The sequence below is a fragment of the Oncorhynchus gorbuscha genome, linkage group LG07 (assembly GCF_021184085.1).
Source record: "Oncorhynchus gorbuscha isolate QuinsamMale2020 ecotype Even-year linkage group LG07, OgorEven_v1.0, whole genome shotgun sequence".
Classification (NCBI taxonomy): Eukaryota; Metazoa; Chordata; class Actinopteri; order Salmoniformes; family Salmonidae; genus Oncorhynchus; species Oncorhynchus gorbuscha.
Genome location: NC_060179.1, coordinates 39,036,668 through 39,053,360, shown reverse-complemented (window position 1 = coordinate 39,053,360; position 16,693 = coordinate 39,036,668). Strand labels below are relative to the sequence as shown.

Sequence of the window (16,693 nt, the reverse complement as noted above, 5' to 3'; positions counted from 1 at the left end):
CGCACCACCGCTAACAAGCTAGCTATTTCACATCCGTTACACTTCCCGTTCTTAAATTTAGTTTTTTGAGGTTTTTACTTTCGTTATTTTTTTACATCAGCTTCAAACAGCTGAAAATACAATACTTGTGGTTTTGCAAAATATATTTCTAAGCAGTTTACATTTGACACTATATTTGCTTGTTTTGTCACCAACTGAAATTAGGCAAACTGTTCAAACATTAGTAACCAGGAAATGGTGGAGTGACTTCTGCATAGTACACCTTTAATTGCAAGGTTTTATTACCTTGTGTTTTACCTATTAGTTTCCCAATGGCATGGAGTTCGTTAGATGTTGATTTACCATTGTTAAATTAGGGCAAAATAAAAGTTAGTAACTACTTACCTAACTGTTAGCTAAGGCTACTATCATGATCTCAATTAGTTAGCTAGGCTAATTGAAAAGTGAAAACAAATCTGTCCCAACCTTAGAACACAAAAATCATCCAGCAGCACGACTGGTGAAAAATATATTCCTTGCCTGCTAATAGGGCGCTGGGGAACTGTCTGCTCCTGCGCCCCTGCAGGTGCCGCCCCCCGAATAGGCATGCTGCAAATACTCCCTACAGCACAGAGCTCTCTCAGCGGTAGATGCTGAGCGCAGGGAACTTGTACGACACGGCAACGCGACCCTACGCATCTCCAAGGTAAAAAATAAAAAATGTCTATACATGCGTATTCTCAGGGTGATGATAGCCGTAGCCTATGTGTGTGAAATGTAATACAAGAAAACGACGAATTGTATATGGTATCGAGTAATATTTAGCTATTCCGCTGGATACATATTCGGCAGAGGGAGAGAAGGTTGAAGCAAACAGAGCAGAGGCGCATCTGTTAAGGATGCCTCGATTTGCAACCTCAGTCTGGCTGGCTGGTGATCTTCATATCTGCTGCATTTGATCTGTAGTTAGCTCACTGTGGACCGATAATACAACGGGATGTAAAAGATATGATACAATTGGGGAATGGATGACTGAGCAACGGGGACCACGAACGAAATGACCATTTACAGATTTTTTTTTTTTACAGATTTTTTCAACTTCCATATATTGAGTGCTAGCTAGCCTCGCTGAAGCAGTACCTGCAAAGGCGCTTCAGACATACCTATCAACCTATTTACAATATAGCCAGCTATCAATAGCTTGCTGAAGATTAGAATAACAAACATTGTGGCTCTCCGTACAAGAGAGTTTTCTAGCAAATGTTATATGTTTTTCCTAAAGTTTAACATGACCGCGTTTAACCCGGCGAGCACGAACGACTTCATTCTTGCTATCTTCACAGGGCAGTTATATTTGAAATATTTGTAACTAACAACAAATGGCAATGAGAATAGCAATGACCCAGCCATGGGATATGGTTGGTATGTCAAATACAGGCGGATAGCTTTGATGTTTTGTCGCACCTGCAACGTCTTCTCATTCACATGTGCTTCCACATTTACAACAACAACCAATCATCACTATTCTCATCGCTACACATTTGTCCCATTTCGTCGAACTTTTAAAAACGTTTAAATGTTTTAAAGCGTTTAGTTCTACAGTAGAGTTATGCTGGTGGATTAATAGCGACAATTTAACGAGACTAGAGACATTTACTTACATATTTGGCTGTTGGGGATGAGCATGTGACTGACACTGACTGTGTTGACAGACCGGGGGAGAACCTGCGAGTGCTGAAGTGTAAAATCTCAGGGAAATGACCTATGGCGATAATAACAGGTGCAAGGGGACAAGGTCAACAACTGATGGGATGGATGCTCATGGTCAACTAACTAAAATAGCATAGGCTACTCCATTTTTAATGCGTTCATATTAGTCGGCCACATTACTTGTTAGTTTAGTCTACCACTGCAGCCAGGACCATCAGGTCCGTTTGTATTTCTTGTCCTCTTGTGAGTAAACAAAAACATAGCAAGATGGTGATACCTATATGCAACTTTAGGGCCATGATGAGTATTGCACAAAGAATGAACAGGGTAATGACTTGTTTCACTCCATTCTGACATTTCAGATTGTCTAGCCCATGGCTCATTCTGTGATGCTGTATGAAAACTTGACTCTACAACTTATTCCCACTTACTGGGTCTGTTTTTTGTCACCTAGGAGGAGAACTCAATATAACCTTTAGGGAGAGAGGAGTGCGGTTGAAGGAAAGCAAAGAGGAAGAGAGTTTTGCCAGGCGTCACTTATCTTGGATTACATGGAGAAAAGTAAGGTCTGCTTCCTGGAAAACACTGATAATGAAGGCCAAATGTAGCACGCCTATGTAAAGAGTCTAGTGATTTTATAATATTAGTAATAATAACCTCTATAACTGAGTGGTGACCAGTCCACGCAATACATTTTAAGATCGGCTTGTAAAATCACCAATGAGAAAACCAAAGCCCTATTGTGATTGTGTATAAATGGAAAATTATGCATACAGATGTACTAGGCCATATGAAACGAAAAGCATTCGAATGGAGTAGAGGGGGTGTTGAAAGCCAGCCAATATCTTTCTCTTGACCTTTCCCTTGGTGTCCTCTAGAGCAGCGGTCCCCAACATTTTTTTTGCACCACGGACAGGTCTCATATAGACAATATTTTCCCTGACTTTAGTTCAAGTAGGTCTACCGTGATATTATAAAAACATAAAGTGCATATTTTTTTTATCTAATGACCATATAATAAAGACATTGCAACTCACCATGTCGCTGTTTGTTTCCCAGCAACAAGACAGTTGATTGTTAGACAGTGACATGTTCCTTGTGTCCAGTCTACTCTGTAATTTCGTTCTTGTTGCCGTCACTGCTTCGCAGAGATAGGATGTTGGAAATGGAAGCAACGTTTTAAGTGCTTTTGTGGCTCTCTCAGGATATTCCGCCTTGATTGAAAACCAGAAGGTCGGCAGAGATTACTTTATCTCAAACATACTTTTAAGGCCACCGTCATTTGCAACCACAAGGAGTTGATCTTCTTCCTGCATGGAGATGGACGATTCACCTGGAACATTCACAAATGGGTCACAGATCCATTCCTTCGCACTTTGTGGGTCGTTGGCGGTTGGGAAGTAATGCTCAAGCTCCGTTGACAGTGAAGCTAGGTGATTGCGCACCATCTGGGAGAAAGACGGCCCAGTCTCAGTCTCTCCCAAAATCCCTGCTAATGTTTGGAACACGTCAAATATGCCCCTATCCACACACCGTCCCCACAGTTCCCGTTTTGCTTTGAATGCAACCACTTTATCTGCCAACTTACAGACCGTTGTCATTCTCCCCTGAAGTGGCAGATTGTGTTCGTTGAGCAGGTTGAATATGTCGCACAGGTAAGCAAGTTTTGTGACCCATTCCTCGTCATTGAAATATGCTGGCAGTGGTGACTTTTTTTTAACTGAAAGGTGAAAAAAACGCTTTTTAAGTTCTGCCCACAAATTTTTCTAGTATTGAGGTCAGGGCTTTGTGATGGCCACTCCAATACCTTGACTTTGTTGTCCTTAAGCCACTTTGCCACAACTTTGGAAGTATGCTTGGGGTCATTGTCCATTTGGAAGACCCATTTGCGAGCAAGCTTTAACTTCCTGACTGATGTCTTGAGATGTTGCTTCAATATATCCACGTAATTTTCCTACCTCATGATGCCATCTATTTTGTGAAGTGCAACAGTCCCTCCTGCAGTAAAGCACCCCCACAACATGATGCTGCCACCCCCGTGCTTCACGGTTGGGATGGTGTTCTTCGGCTTGCCTCCCCCTTTTTCCTCCAAACATAACGATGGTCATTATGGCCAAACATTTATATTTTTGTTTCATCACACCAGAGGACATTTCTCCAAAAAGTACAATCTTTGTCCCCATGTGCAGTTGCAAACCGTAGTCCGGCTTTTTTATGGTGGTTTTGAAGCAGTGGCTTCTTCATTGCTGAGCAGCCTTTCAGGTTATGTCAATGTAGATTTTTATGTAGATTTTTTTCTGAGGTCTTGGCTGATTTCTTTAGATTTTCCCTTGATGTCAAGCAAAGAGACACTGAGTTTGAAGGTATGCCTTGAAATACATCCACAGGTACACCTCTAATTGACTCAAATGATGTCAATTAGCCTATCAGAAGCTTCTAAAGCCATGACATCCTTTTCTAGAATTTCCCAAGCTATTTAAAGGCACAGTCAACTTAGTGTATGTAAACTTCTGACCCAGTGGAATTGCGATAGATTAGTTCACTTATAATTTAATGTGTCTGTAAACAATTATTGGACAAATGACTTGTCATGCACAAAGTAGATGCCCTTAATGACTTGCCAAAACTATAGTTTGTTAACAAGAAATTTGTGGAGTGGTTGAAAAACGAGTTTTAATGACTCCAACCTAAGTGTATGTAAACTTCCGACTTTAACTGTACGTACGGTCACTGTGGGGACGACGTCGTAGATGCACTTATTGATGAAGCCGGTGACTGAGGTGGTATACTCATCAATGCCATTAGCTGAATCACAGAACATATTCCGGTCTGTGCTAGCAAAATGTTTTTTTTTTTTACCTTTTATATAACTGGGCAAGTTAGTTAATAACAAATTCGTAGTTACAATGACAGCCTGCTGATGCTGTGCACCACCCTATAGGACTCCCAAACACAGCCGGTTGTGATACTGTCTGGAATCAAACCAGGGTGTCTGTAGTGACGCCTCTAACACTGAGATGCAGTGCCTTAGACCGCAGCTCCACTCGGGAGCGCAGTCATGTTGCGTAGAATCCGCGTCATCTAACCACTTCCATATTGAGCCAGTCACTGTTACTTCCTGCTTTAGTTTAGTTTTTGCTTGTAAGCAGGAATCAGGAGGATATAATTATGGTCAGATTTACCAAATGGAGGGCGAGGGAAAGCTTTATATGTGTCTCTGTGTGTGGAGTAAAGGTGGTCTAGAGTTTTTGTCCTATGGTTGCACATGTGACATGGTGGTAAAACTTAGGTGAAACAGATTTAAGTTTGCCTGCATTAAAGTCCACGGCCACTAGGAGCACTGCTTCTGGATGAGCATTTTCTTGTTTGCTTATGGCCTTACACAGCTCGTTGAGTGCGGTCTTAATGCCAGCAACTGTTTGTGGTGGTAAATAGACAGAAACGCACAATATATATGAGAACTGTCTTGGTAGATAGTGTGGTCTACAGCTTATCATAAGGTACTCTACCTCAGGCGAGCAATACCTCAAGACTTCTTTAATATTATACATTGCGCACCAACAGTTATTGACTAGTAGACATAACCCTGCCCCTCGTCTTACCAGACATTACTGCTCTGTCCTGCCGAAGCAAGGAAAACCGAACCAGCTCTATATTATCCGTGTCATCGTTCAGCCACAGCTCCGTGAAACATAAGATATTACAGTTTTTTATGTCCCGTTGGTAGGATAGTCTCGACCGTAGAGCATCGAGTTTGTTTTCCAGTGATTGGACGTTGGCCAATAGAACCATTGTTAGTGGCGATTTACTCACTCGCCACCGAATCCTCACAAGGCACCCTCGACCTTCTCCCTCTGTGTCTCCGCCTTTTTCTCACGCAAATGACGGGGATTTTGGCCTTGTCTCCGGAAAGCAAGTATATCCTTTGTGTCGGACTCGTTAAGGTGAGTAATCGCTGTTCTGATGTCCAGATGCTCTTTTTGGTCATAAGTGACTTTAGCAGCAACTTTATGTACAAAATAAGTTACAAACAATGCGAAAAAACAAACAAAATAGCACACTTGGTTAGGAGCCCATAAAACTGCAGCCATCCCGTCCGGCGCCATTATAAGTGATCATTGATTCACAACAGATTTTTATTTAACTAGGCAAGTCAGTTAAGAACAAATTTTTATTTACAATGACAGCCTACCGAGGAACAGTGGGTTAACTTCCTTGTTCAGGGGCAGAATGACATATTTTTACCTTTTCAGCTCAGGGACTCGATCCAGCAACCTTTTGGTTACTTGCCCAACGCTCTAACCACTAGGCTATCTGCCACCTAAAATGATGCAGTAGACTAAAATGCATTGTCTAGACAGAGAGCATATACTCAAACAACAGGCAGTGTGAGAGGTTAATGTTAGCTGTGACTTCTTCAGTTACGTTTGTAATAATGTTATTACAATCTTTTTTCTCTGGCATTCTTAGATTGACACTTTGTTATCTTTTGGTAACATCACTGAAGTTTTTGAAAGAGAACAGAACAGACACTCACCATGTAAATAGAGAGTTGAGAAACTCCTTGAGATGCACCTAAACAAGTTTGTCTCTGGGGTTTGAGTTCAGTGTGTGCGTGTGCTTGAGCGAGAGAGAGTGTGTGTGAGTGTGTGCTTTGACACATACCCTCCTTTGGCAGGGTTGGTGTGAGAAAGTAAGGCCCGTTAGATGCCCCAGGGAGACGGGGGTAAAGAGGGAAGTGGCTCATTAATTCCGGCAGTACTCGAGGAGAGGAAAGGAAACGGCTGGTCAGCACAACCACAACTTTCCAAAGGCGTTGCATGGATGTAGCCTGGCTAAGTGACTCATACTGTACCAATTCAGTTTCCATCACTTATCTCAAAGAGCCATACAGCAATAAGTCAGTTCGCCAGAGAGACCCCCCCCCCCACCACCACTTTTTGGTCTGTTGCTCTGCACTCGTTCTGTAGGATGTTATTGAGTAGTTCATAAAATAGCAGCTGACGCAGATTTTGCCTTATCAAAGTGTATGACATCAGTCATGTCGTGATATCAGTCATTAATTTTGAGTTCTGGACATTTTGTCTCAGAAGTTGTTTTGATTCTTTCTCCTTTCTTATCCCCTTCACTGAAGACTGAGTGTTCAGCTGCCTGCCAAGTCTGTCCATACCTGATTAGCAGCGGGTTAGTGTACTGTAGTGTGTTAATCCTTTGATCACAGTGGTTCTGTCTGACAAACCATGCCTCTGTCATCTCAAGGTTGCCCCAGAACATTGATGAGAACTAATGACCATGTAAAGACAAGCTGAGCAGTGGACAGGGTCAAAAACAGAAATATAATTACTAGAATGGAACATCTCCATTCAAGTCAACGTTCCATAATACTATTTCTATGTGTCAAAAAACAAAACAACATCTCCTTGGATATAGGTGCTGGAGAGTTAGTCATACTGATGCGATTATTTTGGGAACTGCAGAGAACTGTATATCAGGGTCTTAAACCTGCCAATGTTTCAGACAGAGGCTTTTCAATACCTTCCAATGAGTATTTTATACTTTAAATGTTATCATATGCTTGCATTGGCAATGTGTTTTGGAACAATGAGATTCTGCCAATGCTTTTACATGTTTTGTTTTAAAACTGGAGTGGGGTGTAGACTAGAGGTCAATCATTTATGATTTTTCAACGCCGATACCGATTATTGGAGGACCAAAAATAGCCGATACCGATTAATCTGCTGATTTTTGTATATATTTGTAATAATGACAATTAAAACAATACCGAATTAACACTTATTTTAAAAGTCAATTTAGTCTCATAAATAATCAAACATGCAAAAACACAGTGTTAGAGAAGAAATTAAAAGTGTAATATGTGCCATGTAAAAAAGCTAACGTTTAAAGGTTCCTTGCTCAGAACATATGAAAGCTGGTGGTTCCTTTTAACATGACTCTTCAATATTCCCAGTTAAGAAGTTTTAGGTTGTAGTTGTTATAGGAATTATAGGACTATTTCTCCCTATACCATTTGGATTTCATATACCTTTGACTATTGTATGTTCTTATGTTCTATAATATTGCCAGCCTAATCTCGGGAGTTGATAGGCTTGAAGTCATAAACAGAGCTGTACTAAAAGCATTGCGAAGAGCTGCTGGCAAACGCAGGAAAGTGCTGTTTAATGATTGCTTACGAGTAAGCTGCTGCCTACCACCGCTCAGTCAGACTGCTCTATCAAATATCAAATCATAGACTTAATTATAATAAACACACAGAAATACGAGCCTTAGGTCATTAATATGATAAAATCCAGAAACTATCATTTCGAAACAAAACGTTTATTCTTTCAGTGAAATACTGAACCGTTACGTATTTTATCGAACGGGTGGCATCCATAAGTCTAGATTTTGCTTATACATTGCACAACCTTCAATGTTATGTCATAATTATGTACAATTCTGGCAAATGAATTACTCTTTGTTACGAAGAAATGGTCTTCACACATTTCGCAACGAACTAGCTTTGTTACATGGCACATATTGCACTTTTCCTTTTCTCTAACACTGTGTTTTTGCATTATTTAAAGCAAATTGAATTTTTTTCATTATTTATTTGAGACTAAATTGATTTTATTTATGTATTATATTAAGTTAAAATAAAAGTGTTCATTCAGTATTGTTGTAATTGTCATTATTACAATTTTTTATAAAAATCGACCGATTAATCGGTATCGGCTTTTTTTGGTCCTTCAATAATTGAAAAATCATAATCGGTCGACCTCTACTTTAACTTCTTACGGATACGTGGGACGGTAGCGTCCCACCTGGCCAACATCCGGTGAAATTGCAGAGCGCCAAATTCAAAAATACTAAATTCAAATATTTTTTGAATATATGTGTTATACATCAAAATAAAGCTTAACTTCTTGTTAATTAAGCCAATTTGTCAGATTTAAAAAAGGCTTTACGGCGAAAGCACACCATGCGATTATTTGAGGACAGCACCTCGCATACAAATGCATGACAAATCATATTTCAACTAGGCAGTTGCGACACAAAAGTCAGAAATAGCGATATAAGATATGCCTTACCTTTGAAGCTCTTCTTCTGTTGGCACTCCAAAAGGACTCAGTTACATTACAAATGGTCCCTTTGTTCGATAATGTCCATAAAAACTCATTTTAGCTGGCGCGCTTCAGTCAATAATCCACCGATTTCCCTCCTTCAAAATGCATACAAAATTAATCCCAAACGTTACCAATAAACGTATCCAAACAAGTCAATCAACGTTTATAATCAAACCTTAGGTACCCTAATACGCAAATAAACAATCAAATTTAAGACGGAGAATCGTTATTGTCTTTACCGGAGATAAATAACAAAGAACGTGCTTTCCTTCTCACTCATTTTTCCAAAAACCAGCCGAAAACTCTTTCTAAAGACTGTTTACATCTTGTGGAAGCCCTAGGAACTGCGATCAGGGAGGATTTCGCCCTATAATAAAAGTGCCAGCCATTGAAATCAGTGTTATGCTTATTTTTTTATATTTTTAACTTTAGAGCGTTTTCTATCCAAATCTACCAATTATATGCATATCCTAGCTTCTGGTCCTGAGTAGCAGGCAGTTTACTTTGGACACGCTTTTCATCTGTCAAAATACGTCAAAATACCGCTCCCTAGCCCAAAGAGGCTAAACTAAACATTGACAAAGCCGCGGGCCAGATGGATAACCAGGACGCGTAATCAAAGCATGCGCGGACCAACTGGCAAGTGTCTCCACTGACTTAGTCTGTAATACCTACATGTTTCAAGCAGACCACCATAGTCCCTGTGCCCAAGGAAGCAAAGGTAACCTGCCCCGTAGCACTCACGTCAGTAGCCATGAAGTTGTTTGAAAGGCTGTGTCATGGCTCATATGAACAGCACCCTCCCAGATACCGTAGACCCACTCCAGTTCACTTACCTCCCCAACAGATCCACAGATGATGCAATATCAATCCCACTCCACACTGCCCTTTCCCACCTGGACAAAAGGAACACCTTTGTGAGAATGGGGTTCATTGACTACAGTGCAGCATTCAACATCCTAGTGCCCACAAAGCTTATCACTAAGCTAATGATCCTGGGACGAAACACCTCCCTCTGCAACTGGATCCTGGACTTCCTGACGGGCTGCCCCCAGGTGGTAAGGTTAGGCAACAAACACATCTCCCACACTGCTCCTCAACACTGGGGCCCCTCAGGGGTGTGTACTTAGTCCCCTCCTGTACGCCCACTACTGCGTGGCCAAACACGACTCCAACACCACTATTAAGTTTGCTGACGACACAAGTGGTAGACCTGATCACTGACAACGATGAGACAGCCTATAGGGAGGTGGTCAGAGAACTGGCAGTGTGGTGAAAATGTGAGAAAGACAAAGGAGCTGATCGTGGACTACAGGAAAAGGCGGGCCGGACAGGCCCCCATTAACATCAACAGGGCTGTAGTGGAGTGGGTCGAGAGTTTTAAGTTCCTTGGTGTCTACATCACCAACGAGCTATCATTGTCCAAACACACCAAGAGGGCACAACACAATCTTTTCCCCTTCAGAAGACTGGAAAGATTTGGCATGGGTCCCCAGATCCTCAAAAAGTTATACAGCTGCACCATCGAGAGCATCCTGACCATTTGCATAACCACCAGGTATTACAACTGCTTGGCATATGACCGTAAGACGCTACAGAGGGTAGTGCCCAGTACAGAATATGGCCCAGTACATCACTGGGGCCAAGATTCCTGCAATCCAGAACCTATATAATAGGCAGTGTCAGAGGAAAGACCATAGAATTGGCAGAGACTCCGGTCACCCAGGTCATAGACTGTTTTCTCTGCTACCGCACGGCAAGCAGTACTGGAGCGCCAAGTCTTGGACCAAAAGGTTCCTTAACATCTTCTACCCCCCAAGCCATAAGACTGCTGAACAATTAATCAAATGGTCATTGGACTATTACATTGAGCCCCCCCCCACCCCCCACTCCATTTGTTTTGTACACTGCTGCTACTCGCTGTTTATTATCTATGCATAGGCACTTCACCTCTAACCTGTACCCCTGCACACTGACTCGGTACCTGTACCCCCTGTATATAGCCTTGTTACAATGTTACCTTTTATTATTTTTTACTTCAGTTTATTTTGTAAAAAATTTCTTAACTCTTCTTGAACTACACTGTTGGTTAAGGGCTTGTAAGTAAGCATTTCACTGCAAGGTCTACACTTGTTGTATTCGGCGCATGTGATAAATAATTTTTTTGATTTGATTTGATGGAGGTAGTACACATTTTCCAGCCAGTGTCCCTCACCCTCCGTTGTTTAATACAAGGCTGAGAAACAGACAGACAGAGACAGACAGGCAAAGAGAGGATTGAGACAGAGATAGCGGACACAGTGGGCTGGGCTCGGGACAGAGGGGACTGGATAGTTTCCCTGTCACACTACCACACCACCCGGCCATCTTTGAGTTATAGTGGAGGGAGCCCCACATTATTCTGGGCTGGGGTAACGGTGTGGATGAAATATGGCCCTGTGTTTGACCATTTGTTCTATTTGGGCTCAGGTCCATGGCCCTGGTCAAAAGTAGTGCACTATATAGGGAATTGGGTGTCATTTGAGAAGCACTCCTTCTCAGCCTTCACAACAGGGTCTCAGAGAAACTTACAGGCTTGTCCTGTAGAGGAAGCTGATTGGAAAACACTTGCGACACTGGCACTGTTACCTCAAGCCATCGACGCACATCCTCAGGAAGCGCCGAGCGGGGTCCGTTGGACGATGATGTCACAAAGCCAAACAATAAGGAGGCTGTTAGCGAATGTTTTTGGCCCCTCCCCCAGTGGTCTGGTCAGGTTTCCAATGATGTTTGGACAAATACAGATATGTGGCACCTCTGAAGGAATATTTGAGGCAGGGAGCAGATGGGATGTCCTCCTCTGGGTCTCTGCTAGACTTCTTTCAAATAGTTTTACAGTTTTCTTTCCCCTGCCAGATGGATGGGGTTTGCCCTTTTGCAAATATTCTATTAGTTCCATTGTAACAGGATAGCTCAATCAAGCCTACCTTAAAGGACGTAGTATTTTTCTGAATTTTAGCATTGTAATTTCAGAAAATGTCTATAATATATCTCCGGTAATAGTGTAATGACAGTGTTTCACATTATTACTAACCCACCAGTGTTGTGATATTGGCCTATTGATTTCTCCCAGCGGAGCGGCATCTGTTGTCAGGCGCGAGTTGAGCCTTTTACGTTCAGTTTTGGTCCACCTGCTTCAAACAGCTGTAAAAACAATACTTTTTGTTACTGAAAATATATTTCACCACGATTTAGATGGTACAATGATTCCCCACACAATTCAGTGTTTGTTTTCTCACATAAACTGAAATTTAGCAACCAGGAATTTACAGAGAGATATATACCACAGCCACAAAGTGGAACCGCTTTCCCATTTTGACAACCAATGTCGCTCTTTCGGCAGAAATCAATAAGCAGATTTTACAGCCAATCACAACACTGGTGGGTAAGTAAATACTGTGAAACACTATAATAGCAGCCCAATTCGTAGACCGACACTATTTAACCTAGGACACGAATACCTAGGTGTCTGGCTAGACTGTAAACTCTCCTTCCAGACTCACATTAAACATCTCCAATCCAAAATTAAATCTAGAATCAGCTTCCTATTTCGCAAACAAAGCATCCTTCACTCATGCTGCCAAACATACCCTTATAAAACTGACCATCCTACCTATCCTCGACTTTGGCGATGTCATTTACAAAATAGGCTATAACACTCTACTCAACAAATTGGATGCAGTCTATCACAGTGCCATCCGCTTTGTCACCAAAGCCCCATATTCTACCCACCACTGCGACCTGTATGATCTCGTTGGCTAGCTCTCGCTTCAAACTCATCGCCAAACCCACTGGCTCCAGGTCATCTACAAGTCTCTGCTAGGTAAAGCCCAGCCTTATCTCAGCTCACTTGTCACCATAGCAGCACCCACCTGTAGCACGTGTTCCAGCAGGTATATCTCACTGCTCACCCCCAAAGCCAATTCTTCCTTTGGCCGCCTCTCCTTCCAGTTCTCTGCTGCCAATGACTGGAACGAACTGCAAAAATCTCTGAAGCTGGAGACTCATATCTCCCTCACTAGCTTTAAGCACCAGCTGTCAGAGCAGCTGACAGATCACTGCACCTGTACATAGTTCATCTGTAAATAGCCCATCCAATCTACCTCATCCCCATACTGTATTTATTTATTTATTTATCTTGCTCCTTTGCACCCCAGTATCTCTACTTCTTCTGCACATCCTACCATTCCAGTGTTTAATTGCTATATTGTAATTACTTTCCCACCATGGCCTATTTATTGCCTTACCTCTCTTATCCTATCCTATATAGATTTTTCTCCTGTATTATTGATTGTATGTTTGTTTACTCCATGTGTAACTGTGTTGTTGTATGTGTCGAACTGCTTTGCTTTATCTTGGCTAGGTCGCAGTTGCAAATGAGAACTTGTTCTCAACTAGCCTACCTAGCCTAACTCAATTTTTAACACATCTGCTAAGTTACAATTCAATATCATAATTTAGATAAAAATATCCAATGTCTCTAGTAAAATAGTCTATTTCCTGTCTATTTCTCTGTACGCTGATAGTAATGTTGATGGTAGCCTACCCTACTTTTTATTAGCTCAAAACAATCAGCTTGCTTGCAGGAGAAAATAATCCCAAAATATAGACTTATAGAAATATACGTTTCAGGGAAGAATGGACAGAGCGATATGCCATATGCGTTCATCATACCAGATTTCTCCTCCACCAAACCAGTCTTGTTTGCAATTAAACTTTCACTGTTTGCATATAATTACATCGGAGACATCATGAATTGTAGCTTTTTATCAAAAGTTACCTTTACACCCCAGACAGAGGCCAGGTGCAGAACAATGTCAACTTTAACTCCTGGTTACTCTTCGGTGGCTTTACCCCAACAAGAGATGCTCACATCCCTAAACACTGCCTGGGTTTAAACATGTTCTCTTTTACAGAAAGTGAATAGGGCTACAGTCGTGGCCAAAAGTTTTGAGAATGATACAAATACAAATCACAAAGTCTGCTGCCTCAGTTTGTATGATGGCAATTTTCATATACTCCAGAATGTTATGAAGAGGGATCAGATGAATTGCAATTAATTGCAAAGTCGCTCTTTGCCATGCAAATGAATTGAATCCCCAAAAAACATTTCCACTGCATTTCAACCCTGTCACAAAAGGACCAGCTGACATCATGTCAGTGATTCTCTTGTTAACACAGGTGTGAGTGTTGTTGTGGACAAGGCTGGAGATCACTCTGTCATGCTGATTGAGTTTGAATAACAGACTGGAAGCATCAAAAGGAGGGTGGTGCTTGGAATCATTGTTCTTCTTCTGTCAACTATGGTTACCTGCATGGAAACACGTGCCGTCATCATTGCTTTGCACAAAAAGGGCTAACCCTAACCCTAAATCAACCATGTATCGGATCATCAAGAACTTCAAGGAGAGCGGTTCAATTGTTGTGAAGAAGGCTTCAGGGCGCCCTAGAAAGTCCAGCAAGCGCCAGGACCGTCTCCTAAAGTTGATTCAGCTGCGGGATCGGGGCACCACCAGTACAGAGCTTGCTCAGGAATGGCAGCAGGTAGATGTGAGTGCATCTGCACGCACAGTGAGGCGAAGACTTTTGGAGGATGGCCTGGTGTCAAGAAGGGCAGCAAAGGAGCCACTTCTCTCCAGGAAAAACATCAGGGACAGACTGATATTCTGCAAAAGGTACAAGGATTGGACTGCTGAGGACTGGGGTAAAGTCATTTTCTCTGATGAATCCCCTTTCTGATTTTTTGGGGCATCCGGAAAAAAGCTTGTCCGGAGAAGAAAAGGTAAGCGCTACCATCAGTCCTGTGTCATGCCAACAGTAAAGCATCCTGAGACCATTCATGTGTGGGGTTGCTTCTCAGCCAAGGGAGTGGGCTCACTCATAATTTAGCCATTAAGCAAAAGTGCCATTAAGCAAAAGTGATACCTAAGTGGCTCGGGCAACAAAACATTGATATTTTGGGTCCACGGCCAGGAAACTTTACATAAATATTCAGACTCTTTACTCAGTACTTTGTTAAAGCATGTTTGTCCTGTTGAAAGGTGAACCTTCACCCCAGTCTAAGGTCCTGAGCGCTCTGGAGAAGGTTTTAATCAATGACCTCTCTGTACTTTGCTCCGTTCATCTTTGCCTTGATCCTGACTAGTCTCCCAGATCCTGCTGCTGAAAAACATCCCCACAGTCTGATGCTGACACCACTATGCGTCAATGTAGGGATGGTGCCAGGTTTCCTCCAGACGTGACGCCAAAGAGGTCAAAGAGTTCAATCTTGGTTTCATCAGACCAGAGAATCCTGTTTCTCATGAGTCTTTAGGTGCTTTTTGGCAAACTCCATGCAGGCTGTCATGTGCCTTTTACTGAGGAGGGGCTCCGTCTGGCCACTCTACCATAAAGGCCAGATTGGTGGAGTGCTGCATAGATGGTTGTTCTTCTGGAAGGTTCTCCCATCTCCACAGAGGAACTCTGGAGTTCTGTCTGAGTGACCATCGGGTTCTTGGTCACCTCCCCAAGCCCTTCTATCCCGATTGCTCAGTTTGTACTGGCGGCCAGCTCTAGGAAGAGTCTTGGTGCTTCCAAACTTCTTCCATTTATGAATGATGGAGGCCACTGTGTTCTTGGGGACCTTCAATGCAGCAGACATGTTTTGGTATCCTTCCCCAGATCTGTCCCTCGACACAATCCTGTCTCGGAGCTCTACGGACAATTAATTTGACCTCATGGCTTGGTTTTTGCTCTGACATGCACTGTCAATGGTGGGTCCTTATATAGACACTTGTGTACCTTTCAAAATCATGGCTAATCAATTTAATTTACCACAGGTGTACTCCAATCAAGTTGTAAAAACATGTCACGGATGATAAATGGTAACAGGATGCATCTGAGCTCAATTTCGAGTCTCATAGAAAAGGTTCTGAATACTTACTTAAATAAGGTATTTGTGTTTTTTATTTAATTTAAATGTGCAATCATTTCTCAAAATCCGTTTTCACTTTGTCAAAATTGGGTATTGTGTGTGATGAAATTGTTTTATTTAATCCATTTTAGAATAAGGTTGTAATGTGGAACAAGTCAAGGGGTCTGAATACTTTCCGAAGGCACTGTAGAATCTACAAGTGTTTGAAGGTCGATTGGAGGGATGCAGCACCATTCTTCCACGAGAAATTCCTTTTTTTTTTTGAAAATGCTGTCTCAAGCACCACCCACACAATTGGGTTGTGCAGTTTAAATGAACAAATTGTCACATAATCAAATTATTATTTTGGTCCAAAGACTAGAAAATACATTACAGATTATATTGGGATCCATATTGATCAGGCCTGTACAACCCGCTTGCTTGGTGTTCTGATTGATTATGAATTGTCATGGAAACCACACAAAAAGACAATAACCTCTAAGTTCGCCAAAATTCGGGGATACTTGGCAAAATTACATATCCCATAAACAGAATCACTGCTTTCAAGTCTCTATCACACAATGATCTTCCCATTCACATATTATATCGTCCAGCACACACCATACCAAACTACTATCAATCTATCGCATGCAGAAACACTCGGTAAGAATAAAATCATCTGCCGGTTTTAGAGACCATTCAGCATCACTTTTTCAAAAATTAGGACTCCTGAATATTTATAAAATGTATTATTTTCAATTTGCTCAATTTCTTTACTGCACTTTAAATCACTTATTACCCTCATCTTCAAAAACGATTTTACAGCCACATATGAATTCCGTAACTACTCAACAAGAAACAGACAACAGATAAGTCACCCATATTTAAGAACCAAATTCGCAATTCCGAACTAACTATAGAGGCCCTATGATCTGAAACTGATTTTACC

The 16,693-nt window shown here is 41.8% G+C and overlaps 1 protein-coding gene across 2 annotated transcripts in view; it reads left to right on the top strand.

The window, feature by feature from the left end:
• The first annotated feature begins 630 nt into the window (after positions 1 to 630).
• LOC124039845 overlaps positions 631 to 16,693 on the top strand; it is a 40,343-nt gene continuing 24,280 nt past the window's right edge. The window contains exon 1 of one of the 2 annotated variants that reach the window (XM_046356306.1): positions 631 to 685. The gene's annotated coding sequence lies outside the window, so the exon portion shown is untranslated. Of the gene's footprint in view, positions 686 to 2,145; positions 2,251 to 16,693 lie in introns of those variants that run through there. The other variant, XM_046356305.1, reaches the window with a different exon arrangement.